General features: G+C 40.8%; 1 protein-coding gene across 5 annotated transcripts in view; it reads right to left on the bottom strand.

Annotated features, from left to right (window-relative positions):
• LOC117270786 (unconventional myosin-VI) overlaps positions 1-21,121 on the bottom strand; it is a 184,796-nt gene extending 163,675 nt beyond the window's left edge. For all 5 annotated transcript variants that reach the window (XM_078174048.1, XM_033648647.2, XM_078174049.1 and 2 more), the window contains exon 1: positions 20,934-21,121. The gene's annotated coding sequence lies outside the window, so the exon portion shown is untranslated. The remainder of the gene's footprint in view (positions 1-20,933) is intronic.
• Positions 21,122-21,344: the final 223 nt, after the last annotated feature.

Genomic DNA, 21,344 nt, shown 5'->3' with positions numbered 1-21,344 from the left:
ACTGCAGCTAAATTTATCCCCAAAAATCTCACCTGGCAGACGTTTGATCCTTCTAGTCTGTAGCAGCTAATTCAGAAACCTCAACAACAGTCAGCTAATGGCAGAGCAGAGCCTCGACTCCACCACTCCTCATCACATTAATGTGTTTTTATAAAAGCCTTAAACCAAAATGGTACACTCTATTTGCAGCCACTGCCCTAAATATTAAAAATCCTGCTTCACAGCTAACATGTATCGAGCTGTCAGCGTCCTCTGGAACATTATTTCCATTAACATCCTCAGTCATGTGAGAAATTAAAGATGCAAGCAGAGCTGAGAAGTGAATATCTGCTGATGGGTCCCAATGCAGCCATCAGAGTGTGAGCCAGAGTGTGTTACTAATCCAGCAGGCACAGAAGCATTATGCTAACTGCTTTTCGGATTTTGCACCGGGGGAACGGTGGGCGTACACATTAAATTGAGGGAGAAAATGCAAATAAACTGGCTGGGGAAGTTCTTTTTCCTTCACTACAACAGTCAATAGCATTTAAAACAACGACTTGCGGGAGTTTATTTTTACCATTTTCACTTCAGCAGATAATGGTAGCATTCACCATGTCTTTATCAGTCCTGGGAGTCCAGGCGCCCAGCGTCGGGGGGGTCAAAGGGTACAGGTGACCCCAGCCCAAGACCAAGGGGGGCGCCATGAAAAGATCCATGGTTAACCCTTAAATGGGATCAAGTACAACAATTTACTTACTGACCTTAATCACTGACAGTACAAGTTATATGTATTTACATAACATAACACATAACATAAGTGTAACTTTATAATTAAAACACATTTCATCGTGCCATCTGATACTACTCTGATACTAATTGGGTATGACTGGAAAAGTGAGAGTTGAAACTCTTTACACTATTTCAGTTCTGCACACAATTTGACCAAAATTTAATTAAAGTGGCCCCCAAGATTAAATGAATAGGGCTAAAGGAAGAAAACATTTGTTCACTCCTGATTTGATTTTAAAATAAGAAAATGAGGTCTTTATATATATATATATATATATATATATATATATATATATATATATATATATGTGTGTGTATATATACATATATGTATATGTATGTATATATGTGTGTGTGTATATATATATATATATCTATATATATATATATATATATATATATATATACTTATATATATCTATATATATATAGATATATAGATATAGATATATATATACTTTATTAATCCCCCTGAGGGGAAATTCAATTTTTTTTCACTCTTTTTGTCATTAACACACAGGTCCGAAAGACACACACATGCACAAACAGGACCTATACATGCAGGCTGCCATGGACAGGTGCCCGGAGCGGTTGGGGGGGTTCAGTGCCTTGCTCAAGGGCACCTCAGCAGTGCCCAGGAGGTGAACTGGCACCTCTCCAGCCACCACTCCACGCTCCATATTTGCTGCCGCAAGTACAAGTGGATACAAAATTCATGTGGAAATATGATTAATTGGATTATATATATCACAGGACGTATAAAAAAATGTAAAGGGAAAATGTTGTCTCCCTGCCTGTATTTACTAACAGCAGGCCTGTGTACATTCACATGTACGTCAAGTGATGATGAGTGATGATTGAAGGTGTCAAGCCCAAGTCAACACCTTCAAATGTCTTGTTTGGTCTGATCAGCTGTCCAAAACCCAAAAATTATACACCTGGCCTTCACAGCACTTTGCATCCCAAAACAAAGAGGTCCAGTATTTGGTTACAAGCTCAATATCTCTCACGGTTTACATATTCAAACATACTGACGCTAAAATAGCTGCTAGTTGTTCGCTCTGCTGGGAACAACCGAACACTGGATAAAAGCAGAAAAAGATGTGATATCAAACAAACAATTCAATAATGTGTAAATGGGCTGGGGGTAACAGTTATTTCAGAAGTGCATAACACTAACTCATATGAGAAGTAATGTTAATGCCTGGTGGCAGAGACTTTTATGGTGGCAGTCGGTGTGTCCGAGGCAGCGGTGCATGAAAGACAGGTTGTCAAAACTCTTCTCTCCAGTCTGCAGCTGCCTCAATGCACTGAGGCCGAACAAGTAATGAATGTGAGCATGATGAGCATCAGTTCATGTAAATGTTCCCACAATGTGAACAATGTTTGATTCATCCTCTCAGCCTGGACTCTTTGAACACCAGCAGGCTCAGTTCTCTGCACACTCACTCAGGGGGGGATATTTTGGGATGCAGTCACACTGACAGGCTGCTTTCTTTGCTCTGTGAAAACGTGTACATTGTGGTATTTTTGGCTTCTGGTTCAACATCCATTACTGAACACCAGAGCTGTAATAACGACCACTTAGGCCAACTATAAGACAAGGATCAAGGTCTGAGACAAAAACAAGACAAAAAGGGCGCAGGTTGCTTTAATACTTCTTATGTGTTTGCATCACAAAGAGATCATGAAAAAATAACTGATTAGGAGAATTATTAGTATTCTTAGATGGCCAATTGTCCTAAATACTGTGGGACCACTGTGTCACACACTTTTTAATAGACTTAAAGAACAGCCAAGATACACAGATTGGGATACAAGCACAACATGTACAGTTGTAAGTGCTTTCATTGTGTCACATTTAGGGCCAGGTATTCGATACTTTCAAGGTTTCGTCCAAAATAACCCATTTCCAAGTAGTATCAAAACTAGTCCAGTCAAACAATACTTGCATGGGATCATTTTTGTACCCAGATCTTGAAAAAGACTATTTGACCAATCACCACAAGTGTTGTTCAATTTAATACAATGTGATTGGTTTAGACAGGTGTTTTTGACAGACTTGGCAGTTCAACATGCTGAGAAGCCACCAAATTTGAATGTATGGCTATATGACACGCCTGTGGCATCTGGTGGCCTTTTACTCAACTTAATGCTTCTATTCACGTGATGGGTATCACACGAAGCATGAAAAAATGAATCAAATGATGTAATCCACTGGTATCAGAATAACTGTAATGGTCCTGGTATTTGGTACTGGTATTGTGATGTTTTAAACAATACCCAGCTCTAGTTCCATTCATGTTACTTTCTGGACAGTTTACAACCAGATGGCTTCATTAGTGCCAAAATCACACTGTTGTTATCGTAAAAACCTGCAGTTGGTATGTTTGATTCACACCTTTCAAATGGTCTTGGATAGGTTGTTTGGTCCACTCCAGAGTTTGATCGACAGAATTTTCAAACGTCCTAAAGGTTCTGACACACAACCCGCAACATCCCTGCATCACGTCCAGCAAAGGACCCTTGTCGCACACTAGTCACCATCTCCCTCTGCTATCAACTATCAATATAAGCAGAAAATTCCCCTCAAGTACGACAACTGCTACCACAAAAACAGGAAACCAAAGGATGTCCAGAACCCACCCAGTGTTCACACAGGATAATCTATCTAATTTAACTATGCAACAGAAAAAGAAATCACTAGTGTTCCAGGATTCAACTTTGGTGTGGGACTGTGAGACTGATCTTCAGTACATTTGTTGTCACAGTAATCAATAAGCAACAACAAGCCAACTGCATAGAACACACCTGAGTAAGGCTGAAACTCATGAAGACCAACTGCTGACATTGACATTTCATGAAAACTACACATTTCTACCACAACGTTTGTTAAAGGAGTACTTGACACTTCCAATAGGGCTGGGCATCGTTTAAAAAAAATTACAATACCAAAACCCTCAAAGTGATACCAATATCAATAAAGTACCTCATTTGGTACTCTTTTTCCTATGTCATTCGATACCCACCTTGTGTCTGGAAGCATTCAGTTGCATAAAATGCCACTAGATGCCTCAGTCATGTAAGTATAGCCTTACGTCAAACGTGTTTAGGCTAAGTATACTCAAGTAATCTTCCCAGACCTATAATATATAACTTGGCTGCCCCTTTAAAGGTTGATGCAAAATAACAACTCCAAAAAGTTCCCCCTCTAATTGTTTCGGAAACATCAGACTGCACAGGAGCTGCTGGAAGCATTCAGACATCACGTCATGTTGTAAATGTCAGATAATGACCAAACAAACAGCCCGGGAAATGCAGCTTCATCACTTTGCAGCAGTGTTAAAGCCTGTCGGGAGTCAGGACGGACTGTCCCTTTAACAGAAAATCCTTTAAAAGCAAAGGATGTGGTCGAGATCAGAGCATAAAGGGCAGCAATGAAAACAAACTGTGCTCAGTTGAGATGCCCGAGCCGCAGCAGCTGTCACTTTGTGTGTTTGAGAGGACGACACATTTCACGGCAGCAGAGGAAATAGCTGTTGGAATCGGCCTGCGGTTATGTGTGTCGACCCACTCTCTCTGCTGACAAACAGCTGATTGTTGGATCTGTGTCGTCGCTCACTGAGAACTCACTGTCATGACCGTTCAGTCGAGGTCACGTGGTGAACTGAGAGCCTGTGATGTGTTCAGGGACACAGACCCTGAGGGCAGATTGACGATGACAGGGCAACAGTCTCAAAGCCTGTCCTGAAATTAAAATGCACGGCTTACATTTTATTTTTGGGACCTTTTGTTTTGTATGTTTCTGAGACATCAGACTCCACTGAACTACAGGAAATATATGCTGTAGATTTAAAGAGAGAAAAATCTGTGGTAGTCAGTTAACCCTTAAGACAATTTTTCAAGTAAAAATGCCAAATATTCCCTTGTTCAAGCATCCTGAAAACGTGTACTTGCCCCTTTGTTTTGTGTTATGTGATAAAAACAAAGTGAATATCTTGGGTTTGGTCAGTTTCATTTCCAACATGTTTTATTAATAACGTTTATATCTTGAGTTATTGTTGAATATTTAAATCCATGTCATTTTCTTTTAGTTTTAATTGTCTGTCCAGCTGTTAAACAGTCATTCGTGACGAAAAACAAATATGGGCCAGGGATGTAAAGTGGATGTAAAAACTATACACAGGCTGACAGAAACATTAACACTTGGCAAAGCACTTCAAAACAATTTTGTGATAGTTCCTACTACGATAGGTGCCTCCAGGAGCCCATTTCGCCATGATGACACACACATACACACACGTACACAGACTCATGAGGTAAAAAAAATAATACCTCATGCATGACATGCATGAGCTTTTTTAGGCTGACACCAGTATAAAATTTGATTATAAACTGGCCAATTTTTCTGTTGTATCTCATCACGTGCTTAATATCCAGCAGTAAATGTTACAGCTGATCAAGAGCCCTCATTATCAAAACTGACTATAACAGTAAATACAATGTAATAGCAAATTTTGAACAGAGCTTGAATGAAATAATTATTGTTTTATATATTTCATAAAATTAATTTATCATTTACTATTATTTTCTGTTCTTTTTGTTTTCAGTTGTTATTCTTTAAGCAGCATCTGTGTATGAAATGCTGTAAATAAAGTTAATCATTATTAAATCATTATCATAAATAATAAAGAAAAACATCAGTAACACAAAAAAACTTGACTGTCAAATTGGGTTTGGGGATCAAAACTTGACACCTTTAAGGTATCAGCCTAAATAACGCAGAAACAAGTCGGAGTGGAACTTCTCCTTCACGAGATAAGCATCCCTTTTGTACCCAGGTCAAAAAAATACTATTTGAATGGTTTTGCTCACGTCTAATCAATGAAAGTGCTCCTTAATTTAGTGCTTATGGCGTTTGGTGGCATTTTACACAACTTAGTGCTTCCATTAACATGAAGGGTATCAAATAAAGTAGGAAAAAGGTATCAAATAAAGCACTCTGTTGGTATCGGTATCACTTTATAAGAACTGTAGTGGTATCATAACTTTTTAAATTATATCCTACCCTGCTGTTTAATAACTGATGCTTTTCAAATGAAATTTCAATTTAAGCAGTTTAACCTAAAATGAAACTGACTTATGCAAAAACTCAGGAATTAAATACACAATATTCAATGATCAAACTACATAATTTGCTAATATCGACACACGTGTGATGAACCAATATCAGTCGATAATTCCAGCCTGTTCTTATATTAGTCAAACTGTTCTCCCCACCACACGTCGTTTCTGATCTGAAATCACGACACTTCATTAGATATCTGACTTTCTCAGCTTGTGTTTTATTATCTGCCTCGCTGGGGGATAATTAACATCAGCTACCAGCCTCAAGCTGCTTGGTTTTAATATTTCTTCTCTAATTATGCAGAAAATTTGCTCTCATTCCTCCCTCCGATGGGGCCGATGAACTTTGTACAGCTCATGTTACCGACATGGTGGTTATCTTTAAACAAGCCACAATAATGATTCTGTGCTCTGTGTTAACAAGCCTCATGTTTCCTCCTCCTTCACCCACACCACTGCATCGTGACATTTCAGGAAATGGCAAAGTGGGTGTAGAGACGAGCTAAATCCAAATGTGTAGTGTGGTCTGGAACATGTACAATGATCTTCTCCTCAATCAGGTGTCACTGATGTCCATGAACAAGCAGAGAAAGGCTTGAAGCTCAGAATTTAGCAAGGATTTTCTGTTTGGTAGAAGACACTCACTTACAAAAGAAAACATATTATTTTCTTACAACTTAAAGTATTTAATAGATACTTCATTAACACAATTATTGAGCCTTGTTTCTGCTCTACAATTTGAAGATGAGCTTCTTTGTCTTCTTATCAAACATAAAATCCATCAAATCCATTTTAATTCAGCTTTTAACAGCTGTAGCTAAATTAAAAAATGCCATAAACCTGGAATCAGATCCAAAACAGGACACATTATCAAGACTACAGCTGCAACACTAATTAGCTGATCAATATAAAATTAATTTCCGCCATTTTTAAAGTAATTTCATAAGCAATACTGGCAGAAATTGCACTGGTTCCAGCTGCGTAAATGTGAAAATTCACTGGTTTTCTCACTCTTCTATAATAGAAAACTGAATATCTGGGTCTCTGAGAACATAACTGGTAGTTTAATCAGTTAGGGCAATAATCATAATATAAAATGGTTGCCACCCTAACAGGAACCAATTCCTACCTACACACGTAGCCTCCATAGCTTTGCACTACCCTAAATGTAACTACTGCAGACATTCAGACTATGGCAGCCATTAAGGTACCATGGGGAGGCAACAAGAGCTGTGATTGGTTGGCTTGAGCTTAAGAGGAGTTAAAGAAAGACTGAGTATAACACATATGTAACAAAACTTTTCTTACTTCACAACATCTGCACACTGCAACTGTATAATTAAAGCAATATAGAATGTACAATATTAATCTATAAAAATAGACACTGAACCATCAGTTCCTATGGCAACGTAATCTAAAGTGGGATCATCATACACCATGTATGATTTCACCTTTGGCTTTTTAAACAGAGTTCTGGCTGCAGTTTCTCAAACAGCCACAGAGCAACAGAAATCCTGAACTCTTTTGTCTTATTTCTACTGCAAACAAACAGAATTCTGGCTTGTGATCAAACAAACACGATTGACGTCTTTTTGTCCGAGCTTCGTGGTCTGGTTTTGTGGTTTCTTTATTACCCGCTCTGTTACGTCAGGACTCTGGTCATGAATGTTACCGAGCATTCTTTGAAGCGATTCACCGGCTGCTGCTGCCCCACCCACAGCAAAGACTCACCAGTTCACCACAGGGCGTGTTAAAGGATCAGAAGATTAGCAGGTGATTCCTTTCAGTGAAGCACAAATGAATCTGACCCTCCCAACACATGCATGCATGCACGCACACACACACACACACACACACACACACACACACACACACACACACACACACACACAGAAGGAAGCAAACGCACACAAAATATGCCTGAGATAAACTATTAACAACAGTTTCAATACACATGCATTTGCTCCATTGGAGTTGGCTGCTGAAAAATCCTGTCTTCTTTGATTGTAACTTTATTTTTCAAGAGTAAAATAATCTTTTTCAGAATAAATCTTTCTCCTTAATAACCAGACCTGAAGGGATCTGTACTTTTATTTCATGTTCTTAACTAAGGTTTTTAGGCCTAGTGTTAGTAGGATTGTTTTTAACAGGAAGTTTTCAGTAACAAATAGATAGTTTTTTAACATATTGTTCTTTTCTGTTGCACTGCTGTGAGCTAGATAACAGTATTCCATCATTTTACTGTGTGCAGATACATAAGAAAAATTACCAAAAAACTGAATCTTAACTCTTTGCCAAAAATGTTTTATTACTTATTTGTATTCTTAAAAAAAGTTATATCAGCCTCTTTTTGTCATTCTCAACCAATAATTCTCAATATTAGGGATGCACCGAAATGAAAATTTGTGGCCGAAGCCGAAGCCAAATATCATTAAACGCTTGGCCGAATACCGAATACCGAATACCATTGTTTAGTTTTTCATTAGTTTTTGCAGATGAACCCCCTCCAGATTAGTGTTGTCACGGTACCAAAATTGGGACCCACTGTGCGATACCAATGAAAATATCATGGTTCTGAGTAGTATCACGATACCACAGCGAAAATGAGGCAGATGTGCCTTTTGTCATTTATGAAAAGATAAATCACTTTTCTATAATACATCAATGATATTTCAATGGAATAAATTACTTATTGACTTATTCATACTTCAAAAACAGCATCAATAGGTGATTAACATAGGGGGGATCAAAATAAAATAAATAAATAAAATAAAAATCAACCAGCCACCCTCCTCCCCTGACAGTCCCTTCATAAGTAATGAACAGTCCCTAAAGTGCGGTGAGGTTTGTGGGCCGTTACTGCCACAAAGAGAGAAATGTGAAAGGCTCGTTTCTCCTGACACGTCACATACCTGTGTTCGGCTGGCTCAGCTGTTCAGGTACTTCTGGGCAGTCATGACACCAAGAAGAGGATATTATTGGAACCGACTTCTCCGTCGCCCGGTAAGCCGATGGCCGCCGTATTTGACAGGAATACATTACTGTCTGTGTCTGTGACCCTCGTTCAACCCACAATCGGTGGGATTCGCCTTTCGTTTCTGCTGCTGGTTGAAATCTGTAGGCTGCTCGCACAGCATGCTGAATGATTTAAGCCTATTTTGCTCGCTCAAAACTATTTTTAGTCGCAAATGCGAGTGCCGTGACGGACGGATCGCCACACTACCGACATTTTATTCCGCCCGTCACGGCACGCCATTTGATTGCGTTATCAAAATACGCCGCTATTATTCGGCCTTGCTTTTAACTTATTCCACCGAATACCGAATGTGTGTTTTTTTGCAACATTCGGCTGAATGTATTCGGTTACCGAATATTCGGTGCATCCCTACTCAATATCGATATCAACCTCAAAGATCACACGTCTCTTTCCTCTCAGGCTGGAACTTCATTTTTGATGATTTCAGCAAAGCTGTGGAATTTGCTGAAGTGCTGATGTTATACAAACTCGCAGTAATACAGTTTAAAGATTGACAAGAGTCATCCTCCTAAAGGCGAAGTCTAACCTATTAAATGTGTCGTAAGCAGCTAAGAAGTTGTACATTACACAAAGAGTCCCATATCCTCATCCTCTGCAGCGTATTAGGATTCTGACTTCGAATAAAGTCATGAGGCGTTAAATTGTCAGATAATCCCTGACAGTCTGTGGACGGACGGGCAGCATGGAGGTCTAAGGTCATATTTCAAATCCGAAAAAGTTAACATCGTAGTCACTAATGAACAAGACCTCTATTACTGCTGATGAAACCTTCAGTGGTCAGCAGTAGATGTCTGTGGCCTTATGTTTCCCAGGTGTGACTAGTAGGTTTCCAGTATCAGTAATCTCAACTACAGCAAGCTGACCTCGTCAAGAAGGAAGTAAACAACCAAGACTGGACAGAAACTGGTTCTCAGTGGTGGAAGAAGTATTCAAATCATTCAACAAAGTCAAAGTAGTACTACGACAATCTAAAATAATGTATGACAAGCATTCAAACTGTTAGCTGAGTGAAAGTACATAAGTATTATCAAGTAATATTATCTGTAACAATTAGGGCTGGATATTGTTTAGATGTTGTTGAAATTGTTTTAAAATTTGACATAATCCTTCCCCAAATTATGCATTTATTTTCATCAGACACCACAGGCACAAAGTATAGCCATACTTTTAAACGTTTTGGCGGCGAGCCACTGGCGTTGGATAAACAGGAAACAGCTGATAGCAGGAATTAGCGAGCAGCTAGTAGCAAGAGGGAAACGCAAACCTGACAGACACTGTAAAGATGAGCAACTGTGGAGACAAGGAATTGTGCATCCTCCTTGCCCTCGCAAATGAAGAGGCCATTAACCATCAGATGACGGGGACGGTGAAGAACAGGCCGACTTATGTCTGACTACCGCCAACTTACATCTGACTACCGCCGCCTGACTAGCCGTGGCTTCCCTCCCATGTCACTGGTTATGTCACATGCTGAGCTACACATTATGTTACTTGCTCACGCCCCCCATTACCCCGAAAAAGGTGCATTCTGTATAAACAAAAGTAGGTAGGCGGCATTTTGCTGTACTCCCCGATTTTGTTTTTATACTGCCAATGCTGAAAGAAGACTGATTGGGCTTTCCTGCAAATTTGCACAATTCCTGTCTTAAAAGGGCTAAATGCATCATATTTTATCAAAGATTGGGTATAAATACATCCAAGAAGCATTCATCCCACTGACTCATTCTAACCAGATGTAAAAAAGGTGTGAATGCACCTGTCTCTCCAAGACACGTGTAATCTTTACTCCTCCCACCAGTAACTACGTCAGTAAGTGATGTGTGCCAATGGTGGATGTTGCCATTCACGAGGTCTGTCCTGTCTGTCTACTGTGATAATGCTTAAGTTACACTAAAACTACACTGTGTGGGCGAGGGACCAGCTTGAGAAGTATTGAGCTTGTGAAGTCAATAAAACTTTCGTCGTGCCCCTAGTCCATCCATGTTTGTGCTGATTAACTGTTAACTGTAAGCTTGCTAGCAAAGCTGTTGAAAACATGCTTAAGGTGCATCACCAACACCCTCTAGACTGGAGGAGAGCCGACCCTTAGCTGTAAGACTCCCAGTAAAACCAAACATTTGTGATGTGGCCTTGTATGTGGTTAAGTGTGCACAGAAGTGTATTTTATTTGGATTGAAGACACGTTTAATGACAAGAGGTTGGATGGTTGGGTCAATTCAAGCCAAGTCTTTCTCTTCCAGAAATACTGTGGTGGCTCATGAGTTCTGAAAGTTATAAGGTTTGTTTCCTGTCCTGTCTGCACTGATAGTCTCTGTGTCTCTTCTTTTCTCATGGTCTTGGCAATCTGTCCTCTATGTGGTCACTTCCTCACAGCAGATTATTTAACAGGCCTGTGGGTTGGGGACATTACACAGACAGCCTTAAAAGAAAGACAGGAAGTGTCGGGCTTTTTGGCGTCGTCTCCTCTGAGACACGGAGACACCAGAGAGACACAGCGAAGATCAAAAGGACCAACTTATTTGGCCAGCAGCATTTTGGGGAAACTACACACACACATTGTGTTTGCATGCAGCAAAGAAAATCAACCTGAAAACTGGTTTCTCCTGAACATGTCCAGTGTGGAAGACGTGCACTTACGTAACAAATCTCATAGCAAATAAGTGTGGAGGTCCAGTGGAGAGCTGGCTGTGCACAAACTGCTAAATATAACAAGCAGGAAACAAACGGGAGATATCTGAAGGAAGAGACTGCTGTGATGTGACGGTTCTAATATTAGAAACGTTCTGAGGAAAAGTGGATTCAAGGTGCACGTTGCCACTGGAAGCTCATTTATTACCGAACAACCACAACCCACAAAGTATATACCAGAAACAACACTGTGTCCATCTCTGTCAATGAGTTTTACAGCTGCACTTTAACTCAAAATGCATTCTGTACATTATTTATTAGCTTAGAAAAACTGAACCCATCACTCATGGAAATCAAATCAAGTGATGAGAGGAATTAAACTACTTGATACAACATCAGTGCCAAGGGAAATACATATATATCTGTATTATCAAGTGTCAAAATCAAGGACTAAAAGTTGGTGTCAAATGTTGGTGTCAGATTCTTCTTTTTTTTTTCATTTTCTTAGCTCAAATATTTCCTGATCTGAGTTAAGAGCCTTTCTAAAACCGCTGCACTGAGAAGTTTAGCAAAAAAAAGGTTTAAAACATGCCATCACTGAACTCCTCAGACTAAAGTATTATAGTGTTGTTTCGGCTTCAGTAACTAAACCAGTATTGGCATCGCTATTGAAAACTGCCTGACTGTCCTCCTGACCTACTTCATTTCTCTCTAATTTACTCTTGAGCTGAAACTATGAATTCATTATTTTCTTAGTCAATCATTTCACTATTTTTTAAGCAAAAATGCCAAACATTTAATGGTTCCAGTCAGCAGCATAACATCATTGCAATTGGCCCAGTACATATATTCTTTCTTCCGCCCACGCCTCGCCCCAAGCACAGCTCCAGCACACAGAATCTACTTAGAGCAGCCTAGATAAAATCCAAATTACAATTTTCACAAGGGGCTGGTGGCCAGCAGCAGCACTGTGTCTAACCTGTGTAACAGCAGCAACAGAATGTTTGCTGATCCTGCAGAGGGTTGGGGCGGTCCGGGATCAGATCACCCCTGGGATTCGTGCTGGCTGAATTGCTATAGCAGCAGTCCGTGAGCTGCCGCCCGCTCTCCTAGGCTCCTAGTATGGCTAATATGCACCGCTACTGAACAGCTTGCTTCAAAACAGCCACCCTTTTATTAAACGCAAATTCATCTCTCCCACCCTGCAAACCAGCTTTCAATTAGCCCCAAAGACAGCAGCTGAAGCACCACATCTATCAAGGCTCATCTAACAGTCTGCCCTGGACTCACACCAACACAGCCTTCCTACATGGCCCCTGACAGCTTCTGGGCCCCACGGCACTGCACTTGTTGCATTGTCAATATTTACACCATTGGTTCCAGCTTCTTAAACATCAGGATTTCCTGCTTTTGTTGTCATATATTATAGCAAACTAAACATGTTTGGGCGCTGAGAAACTGTGCTAGGTGTTTTTTTCAGTATTTTCTGATATTTCTGAGACCAATACTCCACTTTTAAGGCAATAATCTAATTCTTATAAATGTTTTATTATCAGATTACCTAGTAAATCTTCAGAGTTTCAAGTATTATACTCAACTGTAAAACCAATCAACACTTGCAGCTATAGTGTGTACTTTAAATATAAATGAAGAGGCATTTAACAACAGCACTTTGAAGAAAAATCCCAAACTCTCCAAACCAGCAATATTTAAAGAAAGCAGCAGCTAGAAGAAGAAAAGTTCAGAGCTGTAAAACCCTGGCAGCCACTAAAAACAACTATTCCTGTGTCATTTGAATATTTAAGAGAAGAGCCGGATTAACTTGGGTCAAAGTCCTCTTGGAGCAAAGCCACAGAAACTAATGAGCAATGTGACAAACCAGGGCAAAGAAACATCTCAGAGGAGGGAATAATATATTTTAAAAGTATACACACGGTCTTCATGTTTGAGTCAACAGTGGTAATCTCTTTGGGCTAATATCTCTAGGCAAAGGAGGGACTGTCTCAGCTTTTTTACGTTCCACCGCTCTCATCATCGTCTTTTTAATCTAAAACATATTCAGACGCTTCAAAACACAAGAACAAACCGAGCCTCCTCCCAACATATTACCCAGAATTCAACATCTGTGACACCACAGCAGTAAAGGCCTCGCTCCATACCAGGAGGCCTTGGGTTTCAAAGGTCACCAACACATGTGATTCTGCCAGAATCAACGGACGAATGGCAGCCCTCTCTCTGGTTGCTACGGCTACAGCCCCGTGCCACCATAATGATGGGTTGGGTTCATTTGCATGTTGACATGACGTGACACGGTGATTCAGTCACAAGTGAAGCCAAACACACTAGAGGGAAAAGTGTGAGAAAATATAGGTCTGCTCTTGAAAGACAAAAGCTAGTGATTAAGGTGGCAGACAAGACGATGAAACGTCTGCTGCTAAAAATAAATTCCAAGCCTGAAGATTAAAAATAGTTACACCTCCTGACACACAAATACACATTTGTACTATTTAATCAGACTCAAAAATTCAAAGTTTTGGTAAAATATCAGTAAGAAAACGTACAAACAAACAAGAATATTACTTCAACTGATAAGTGTTTGGACACTTTGTACTTCTCACCACCAGCTGCCTGTAATGCTGAAGCTTAATGTACTCTCACTGTAGGTTTCTGTGGAATTTAGAGTGAGCTAAATGTACTTGCAATGCGGAGATTAGAGACTGTTGCTTTGTGGCCTGCTTTTTAAGCCATGTGGTGGTTGACGGGGGTCTAAAAGAAAACACCCTTTGGAAGACAACTTGCACAACTTCAAACCTTATTAGCAAATAGTTCAAATCTAGAAGCGTAGAGGTGAGCCAGAGGTAAAAGTTCAGTCTCATTAAAGGTGTACAGTCTGTCTGATTAGGTGTCATTGAGCAAGACACTGATACCCTAAATGCTCACTTACTGTGAGCTGCTGTGGAGGTTAAATGCCTCAATGTAAACAGATAGTAGCTTAGAGCAGTTTCCGAGTCGAAAGAGTCTTAGGGGGAAAAAAGGTACTGCTAACCTGCAACTTGTCTCACCACTTTCAAACTGAAAAAACAGTATCAAGAACAAGTATCACTAGGTCATCATTGACATGAGTGAATACAGCATCAATCAGTGGCCAGGTGAGTTTATTTACCACTACCTAGAGACTAGAAACACAGGATTTTTCATCTGTGCATCCATTTGTGGTAAGGAAATACTAAATAATGTCATCTTAAATGCCACTTGAATTCCTCTTTTCCCAGAGAAATAAAGTTTGGTTTGTCATTTTGACTGAGAGGTAATCTGACCCAGCTACAGGAAACAACCCCTAAAATGCAAGGGTTTATGGGTAGAAAGAGACAGATGTTGACACGTGATAGCCTGCAGCTTGAAAAAGCTTGAGTGTTACAAAGCAGACAGAGGATAAAGATGGTGTAATCTGAATCGTCAGACAGGCTGAAGAACATTTCTTGATTTCTTCATGAACATTAAATGAAAGTGAACCTCACTACCATTGACAAACTTGATTAGGTACAGTCAGATGGTTGAGAGGACTACTCTGTATGACTGAATGGTCTTTGATGCTTTTAGGTCTTTACAAATAGATGCCGTTTTGAATGAAGGGTTTGTTTTGTACATAGAGAACAAAATAACATACAATGGCTATGGTTTAACCAGACTGACAACTGAAAGGGCAGAAAGAGACAAAGATCCCTCTGAGCAAGAGTTCAATATGAAGAGAAGAAATCAGCAGTCATTAGTAAAAGAGACTGGAAGAAGTGCAGATTTAAATAGGAACAGGTTCCTGATTCAGTGTCAGCTGTCAAGTGCAAAATAATGCCTATAGCAAGCTGGAATTAACAGGCAACTTGTTGTTTAGTAATGCTATTCCTCAAACTTCACAACAGAAACACAATGTTAGTTTCTGGATTTGCGCAGTTGAAATATCAGGTAAACATGCTGCGGACTGACAAATCACAGGTAGACTGAGTCGACTGCAGACAGTCCAAAGAAAAATGTACAGACACAATATTTAGAGCCCAGCTGCACTGTTATGGTTCAATAATGATCATGGTATATTTAAGCTTTTCTGTACTGGAAAAGAAATTCAAAATCCCAGTTCCTACAATGTTGTCCCGCAACACAGCAGGGACATCGACTAAATGGAGTTTTGAATCGTGTAATTCTTCCTCTTTTGGGGACAGAGCTCTTTTAAATGTAAAAATACATTTGGTATTGAAATTATATTGTGTTTACCTCTGTTAAAATAGACACAATCGAAGGAAAGAAGAAAACCATCAACATAACAGCTGATTCCAAACTTTTAAATGGTAGTGCATTTTCATGTGAAGTTAATGTAGGGCTGGGCAAAATATCGATATCATATAGATATCATGATACCAGACTAAATAGATTTTGGATATTGTAATATTGTGTTGTCTTTTCCTGGTTTTAAAGGCTGCGTTACAGTAAAGTGATGTAATTTTCAGACTGTTCGAGCTGTGCTATTATTTGCCTTTACCCACGTGGTCATTATATCCACATTACTGATAATTATTTATCAAAAATCTCACTTTGATTATTAGGTGAAAGCACCAATGGTCAACCCTACAATATCGTTGCAATATATCTAGGTATTTGTAATATCTGATGTGTTCCATATCGCCCAGCCCTAAGTTAGAGTAACAGAGACTGGATTGAGTTCTGTTTCCACTCTCAGAGAAAGAAAACTCTCAACTGATCTACTTTTGAGTCCACATGATTTCTGTTTACAAGGGTTCACTTGTAATCCAGCAGTGCGTGTGTGTGTGCGTGTGTGTGTGTGTGTGTGTGTGTGTGTGTGTGTGTGTGTGTGTGTGTGTGTAAATCAAAACACAACAACAAAGTCAACTCCATCCAGGATGTTGCAGCTCCCCCAGAGAACCAGAAAACACCCCGGAACGAACCGGCCGGGCTCGCAGACGGTGTGTAAGTCGACACTCTTCATCCTCATCAACGAGGGACTGCGGCCTGCTCAGTGTGGCATGACTAATTCAGCTCACATTCCCCTAATTACAAAGGCTGACGAGAGGGGAGGTCCCAATCTCCCCCTTAACCACCTCCATTAATATCATCAGAAACAAGATATGTATGAACCCTCCTGCTCCATCATCGCCACAGAGGACAAAGTAAGCGTTACCCTGTGCTGCGGGGCAGTTAGCATTTGTTCAGCTCAGCCTCGTTCAATCTCTGAACCCACATCTCACATTCTGTCTCCAATAAAAACAGGTCTGCTGTTAGCCGTTGGAGAAACAACAGAGCCAATCTGGGCCTTTGTGAGTGGGACTTAAGTTAGTGATGTAACAGGGACGTGTTAAACACAGTAACGGTCGACAGTTTAATCAATGCTCTGAATGACCAGCAGGCAGAGTGTGTAAAGGCAAACTTTCCGACTGAAATCTCTTTACTTTAATGGAACAGTTGCAATTAGTCACTCACAGAGGTGAAGCAAATCAGTGCTGGGCCTTTACACTGGGATCAACTTTGGCATACTTTGACAAGAAATTAGCCCTACAGTATGAGCCCCCTTCAAAATAAAAGAATTCTTTTTGAAACATCATTTTCCTCTCAGGCTTCCGTATCTTCTCTATGGACTTCCTCCATGCCAGATTTTATGTGTTTTATGTGAGTGCACCCAGGGGAGTGTTCTGAGTATATGGGCACATTTTCTGTTTCAGAACTGAGAACACCACAGTACAATAAAGCTCATTTAGGAATAAAAAAAGAAAAAAAGCTTTCTGTGGGTCCACAAAATCAGTCTCCCATTCATTGTCTTTGGAGCAGCTCCAGACTTTATACCCTATGACATCACAAGTTTGAGACTTACTTCTCTGGTTCCTGGCTTCGAAAAAGAGTGACTCATGTTCACAAATATTGAATGAACTTTCCCAGGCATGACATATTGGAAACTTAAGCTAAATGTTCATATTGTCAATTCTGGGCTGAGGTTTTTGAAACGTTTCCTACAAGTCACAAGTTCATAGAACCAAGTTTGGCAAATGTCGGTGCGGCACATTGTGATTTGAATCTCTCTGGAGCAAAGGCTGTTGACCTAACTTTCTTGTTGCTTTTATCAAGATATCCCATTTGTATACAATATGAAATCCAGCAGCTCCTCCCCAGATGTCCCTCTCCCCTGCAACACTGTCCAGCTCCTCCTGGGGGACCCCAAGGTGTTCCTAGGCCAGATTCTGGGTCTGCCCCGGGGTCTCCTACCAGTGGGACGTGCCTGGAACACCTCTAAAGGTGCTAACACACCAAACCGACACCAAAGAACTAGCAGCGACGAAAGCCAACTGTTGCGCCATCTACATCGCCTCACGTCGCCCTGTGTGAGTTGCATTTGAACACACTACAAAGACTACATCTGATGGCCAAGTAGCACATACGTTCTGCGCCTGCATGAGGAAATAATGCAAAAAGGGAAACCGGAAGTCCAAGGAATGCATGAGATAAACAAAGTAGCGGAGTGAGAGAGTGGTATATCCTGTCAGCTGATGGGAACAGCCAATCAGAGTGATCTCTCTCACCAACAAGCTCCACTGGCAATTCAACATGCTCAATCAGCCGAAAAGCCACCGACGCCGAAGTGCCGACAGTGCGGGACACACCGCAAAAACTAGGGCGACAGACACTCACCAACAACCCGACTTTGACCGATGGCCAACCGTCGGCTTGGTGTGTCAGGGCCTTAAAGGGAGGCGCCCAGGAGGCATCCTGATCAGATGCCCGAACCACCTCAACTGACCCCTTTCTACGCGAAGGAGCAGCGGCTCTACTCCGAGCTCCCTCTGGATATCCAAGCTCCTTACCCTGTCTCTAAATCTGAGCCCAGCCACCCCATTATAACATGTTTAATATAAATGTATTATCAGTGTAAGTCTCAGCCTCAAATATCAGTCAGTCTGTCAGGCTGTAGTAAAAATATGTCTTAAAGATACTTTTTGTCCAGTTAGCAAGCAAGCTTGTTAGCTTTAAGTCCATTTAGCAGCAGTTTTTTGTTTTGCATCACTGAACAAGTTCTGTATAATCTGTCATATTCCTGTATATCTCATATGTATACTTCATATGTCCTGTTTGTATGACAAAAGATATCCTTGATTATACGCTAACTTCCACAAAGAATAAATCACATTCCCTAACTCCAACACCCAGAACACACTTCCACGATATTCCAGGAAATCCTTCACTAGTTTTCCCGACAGTTTTACTCTTTCCCTCTCGGACACCCAGCTGCTTCCTCCTCAGAATTACTATGTGAAGAAAATACAACACAATACAACTATTTACAAAGAGCAAACAAACACCTACGCTACATGGAGGCATCCACACGCCTACTGCCATGTACTATAGCCGTCTAACTTTCTGAATCCTCAGCTTTCTTATGTATACAAGGATATCTTAAATGGATGAGGATGCAAATAAACAGCTTATCCTGAATAAGACACTTGGACATGAGCCATTACCCAGGATGCCAAGCGCCTTTCAGAGTTCACATCTCTGCAGCCAAACAGCAAGCATGCTCAGACTTCTCTTACTAATTACTTTTACACCCAGTTTCAGGTCCTCGGGGCTGTAATATGCATAACACTGTGGCAGCATAGAGTACCATCCAGCTAATCCAATAATCGTGAAGTCATTCAGGATGATTTCCTGAAGAGGACTTTGATCCCTGAAGTTACTGAACCTCCCTGAACTCAGGAAGTGCAGTCTGATAGTAAGAACAGCAAGTAAGACCTCTTTTGTTGTTACATAATATAACTATATGTCAATACAGCCATAAAAGAAGGATGCTGTGAGGAGGGAGCAAAAGTCAAAGTCCCGTCAGAAGTCAGGAGTTTGCTGCTGGAGAGACCTCCACCCTAACCAATGCATGTTGGATGGACACGAGTAAAACTATAGCATGCATAGCACGATTGGATGTGTTTTTGTGTGTTAAAGAAACTCCAAACTGCATATATATCTATAGAGAAGTAACTGTGACACTGCAGGACATGTTGGAGGAAGCATAATATGCTTTCTGAGTTATTCAGACAGACTTTAAGCAGCTTTAGGAGAGTAAAATGACTATAATAGTAATTTCAAAGCAGCTTCGGCATAAAAACAAGCTCAGGACAAACACAATAAGCACTGAGAGTTCTTATGTAATCATGCAACACAGATAAAACCCCCAGCACTGAGTGAGCTTGTTCCCTGCATCCTGACTTCTGAGGATGCCACATTATCTTTTATCATCGCTCAGGCAATAATATCACAATGGCCAAACCCACCACCCTCAGCTTTTCTTCTTATGCAAAGCATGTCCATTGATTCTTCTTCCCAGGCTCAGCAGCAGCAGTGTGGGTGTGTGTGTGCAGGCCGCAGCCATGCTTATAATGTGAGATCTGACATATTGCTGCTGCTGTACAACAACACAGCCTCCCATATCATGTACGCACCACTGAATTCTCCTCGCAGCTGCCAAGCCCTGTCCTTTTTGAACTCCCCCTAATGTAATGAGGCTTTGGCTAAACGCTCGTTATGCTCGTTATGTGCCCGGCTCTCGCTGTCTAGATACCGAGCCGAACCTCGTTCAAAAAATGTGAGAATTTGAAATCGCGTTCCCGATCAGCCACATAGATACGGTGCATACAATGAATCATCACTTTTCCTGGTTTGGGAGATACCTTTCTTTAATTCGGCGTGTACATGATCTACAAAGTGTCACCATTTTTCAAAACATCCAACTTTTACATATTGTTTGCCGGTCATTTCCACTATGTTCTTTCACGACAAAACACCCGTTAGTAGCAATGGCAGCGTCGCTGAGTGCATTGAAAAAGTTAAAGCCCTACTAAATTATAAAGGATGCATGGTGGATTCTGTAATTGCCGAATGTTAAAGTATCTCCTACTTCTTCAAAATATGTATTGACTGATGTATTCTTATACACACACCTATCTTGTTCATCAAAAAAACTTAAAATTTAAATCTGTTTGAAGGAAGTCTGGCTCCGACTCCAATCAACAAAGCTAGACAAATGCAAGCACGATTTATGTTGTTAAAAACATAAAAATGTCCCACTGCTCATTGCGGGAATGACACATAACCATGGTGGCTATTATAGCTGTTTAACTGAATCTCAGCCGAGTGAAGGATTTGTGTCAGAGCTCTCAGCTGTGTGTTGACGGTAGTCCTCCCGGGAAAGCTACAATGAGTGTTGACAGTCTTCCCTGTGCTGCTGGCTGGCTGCTAGCACCGGGATGCAGCTAGCTAACATCACCGCCTTATTGCGATGAATTTACCCCACCGGTGCGTGCAAACGGCTGTCGGTGTTGCCTACCTCGTATGTGCGTGAACTCCGTGACTTATTTCGAGGAAATTAGGGAGCGTTTTTAAATCCCAGAGAGAAAGAAGGGAAGCGCAAGTCCCAACACAGCCGTGCCGGGTGTCTCAAGACGATAGGTGTCTCCTCTCCGGCAGCCTGGGCCACACTCTCCCCACCCTGCAGCCTCCGACTCCCGCAGCAATCCTGGGAAACTGGCCCCGTGACGTCACGAGCTGGCTAAATAGACTCCTCCAGAGTGAGTCTCCCTGCAGGGGGCGCTGTCCGGATCATAAAGGCCTTTATTTATGTTCTTATTAACTATATATTTTATTTTTTATCAACAACAACTCAACAGTGGTGGAAAGTAACTAAGTAAATTTAGTTAAGTACTGTACTTAATGCATTTGAGGTACTTGTACTTTATTT

The sequence above is a fragment of the Epinephelus lanceolatus genome, chromosome 13, assembly GCF_041903045.1.
Source record: "Epinephelus lanceolatus isolate andai-2023 chromosome 13, ASM4190304v1, whole genome shotgun sequence".
Lineage (NCBI taxonomy): Eukaryota > Metazoa > Chordata > Actinopteri > Perciformes > Serranidae > Epinephelus > Epinephelus lanceolatus.
Note: the sequence above shows the minus strand (reverse complement) of the source record. Positions and strands in the feature narration are given on the sequence as shown.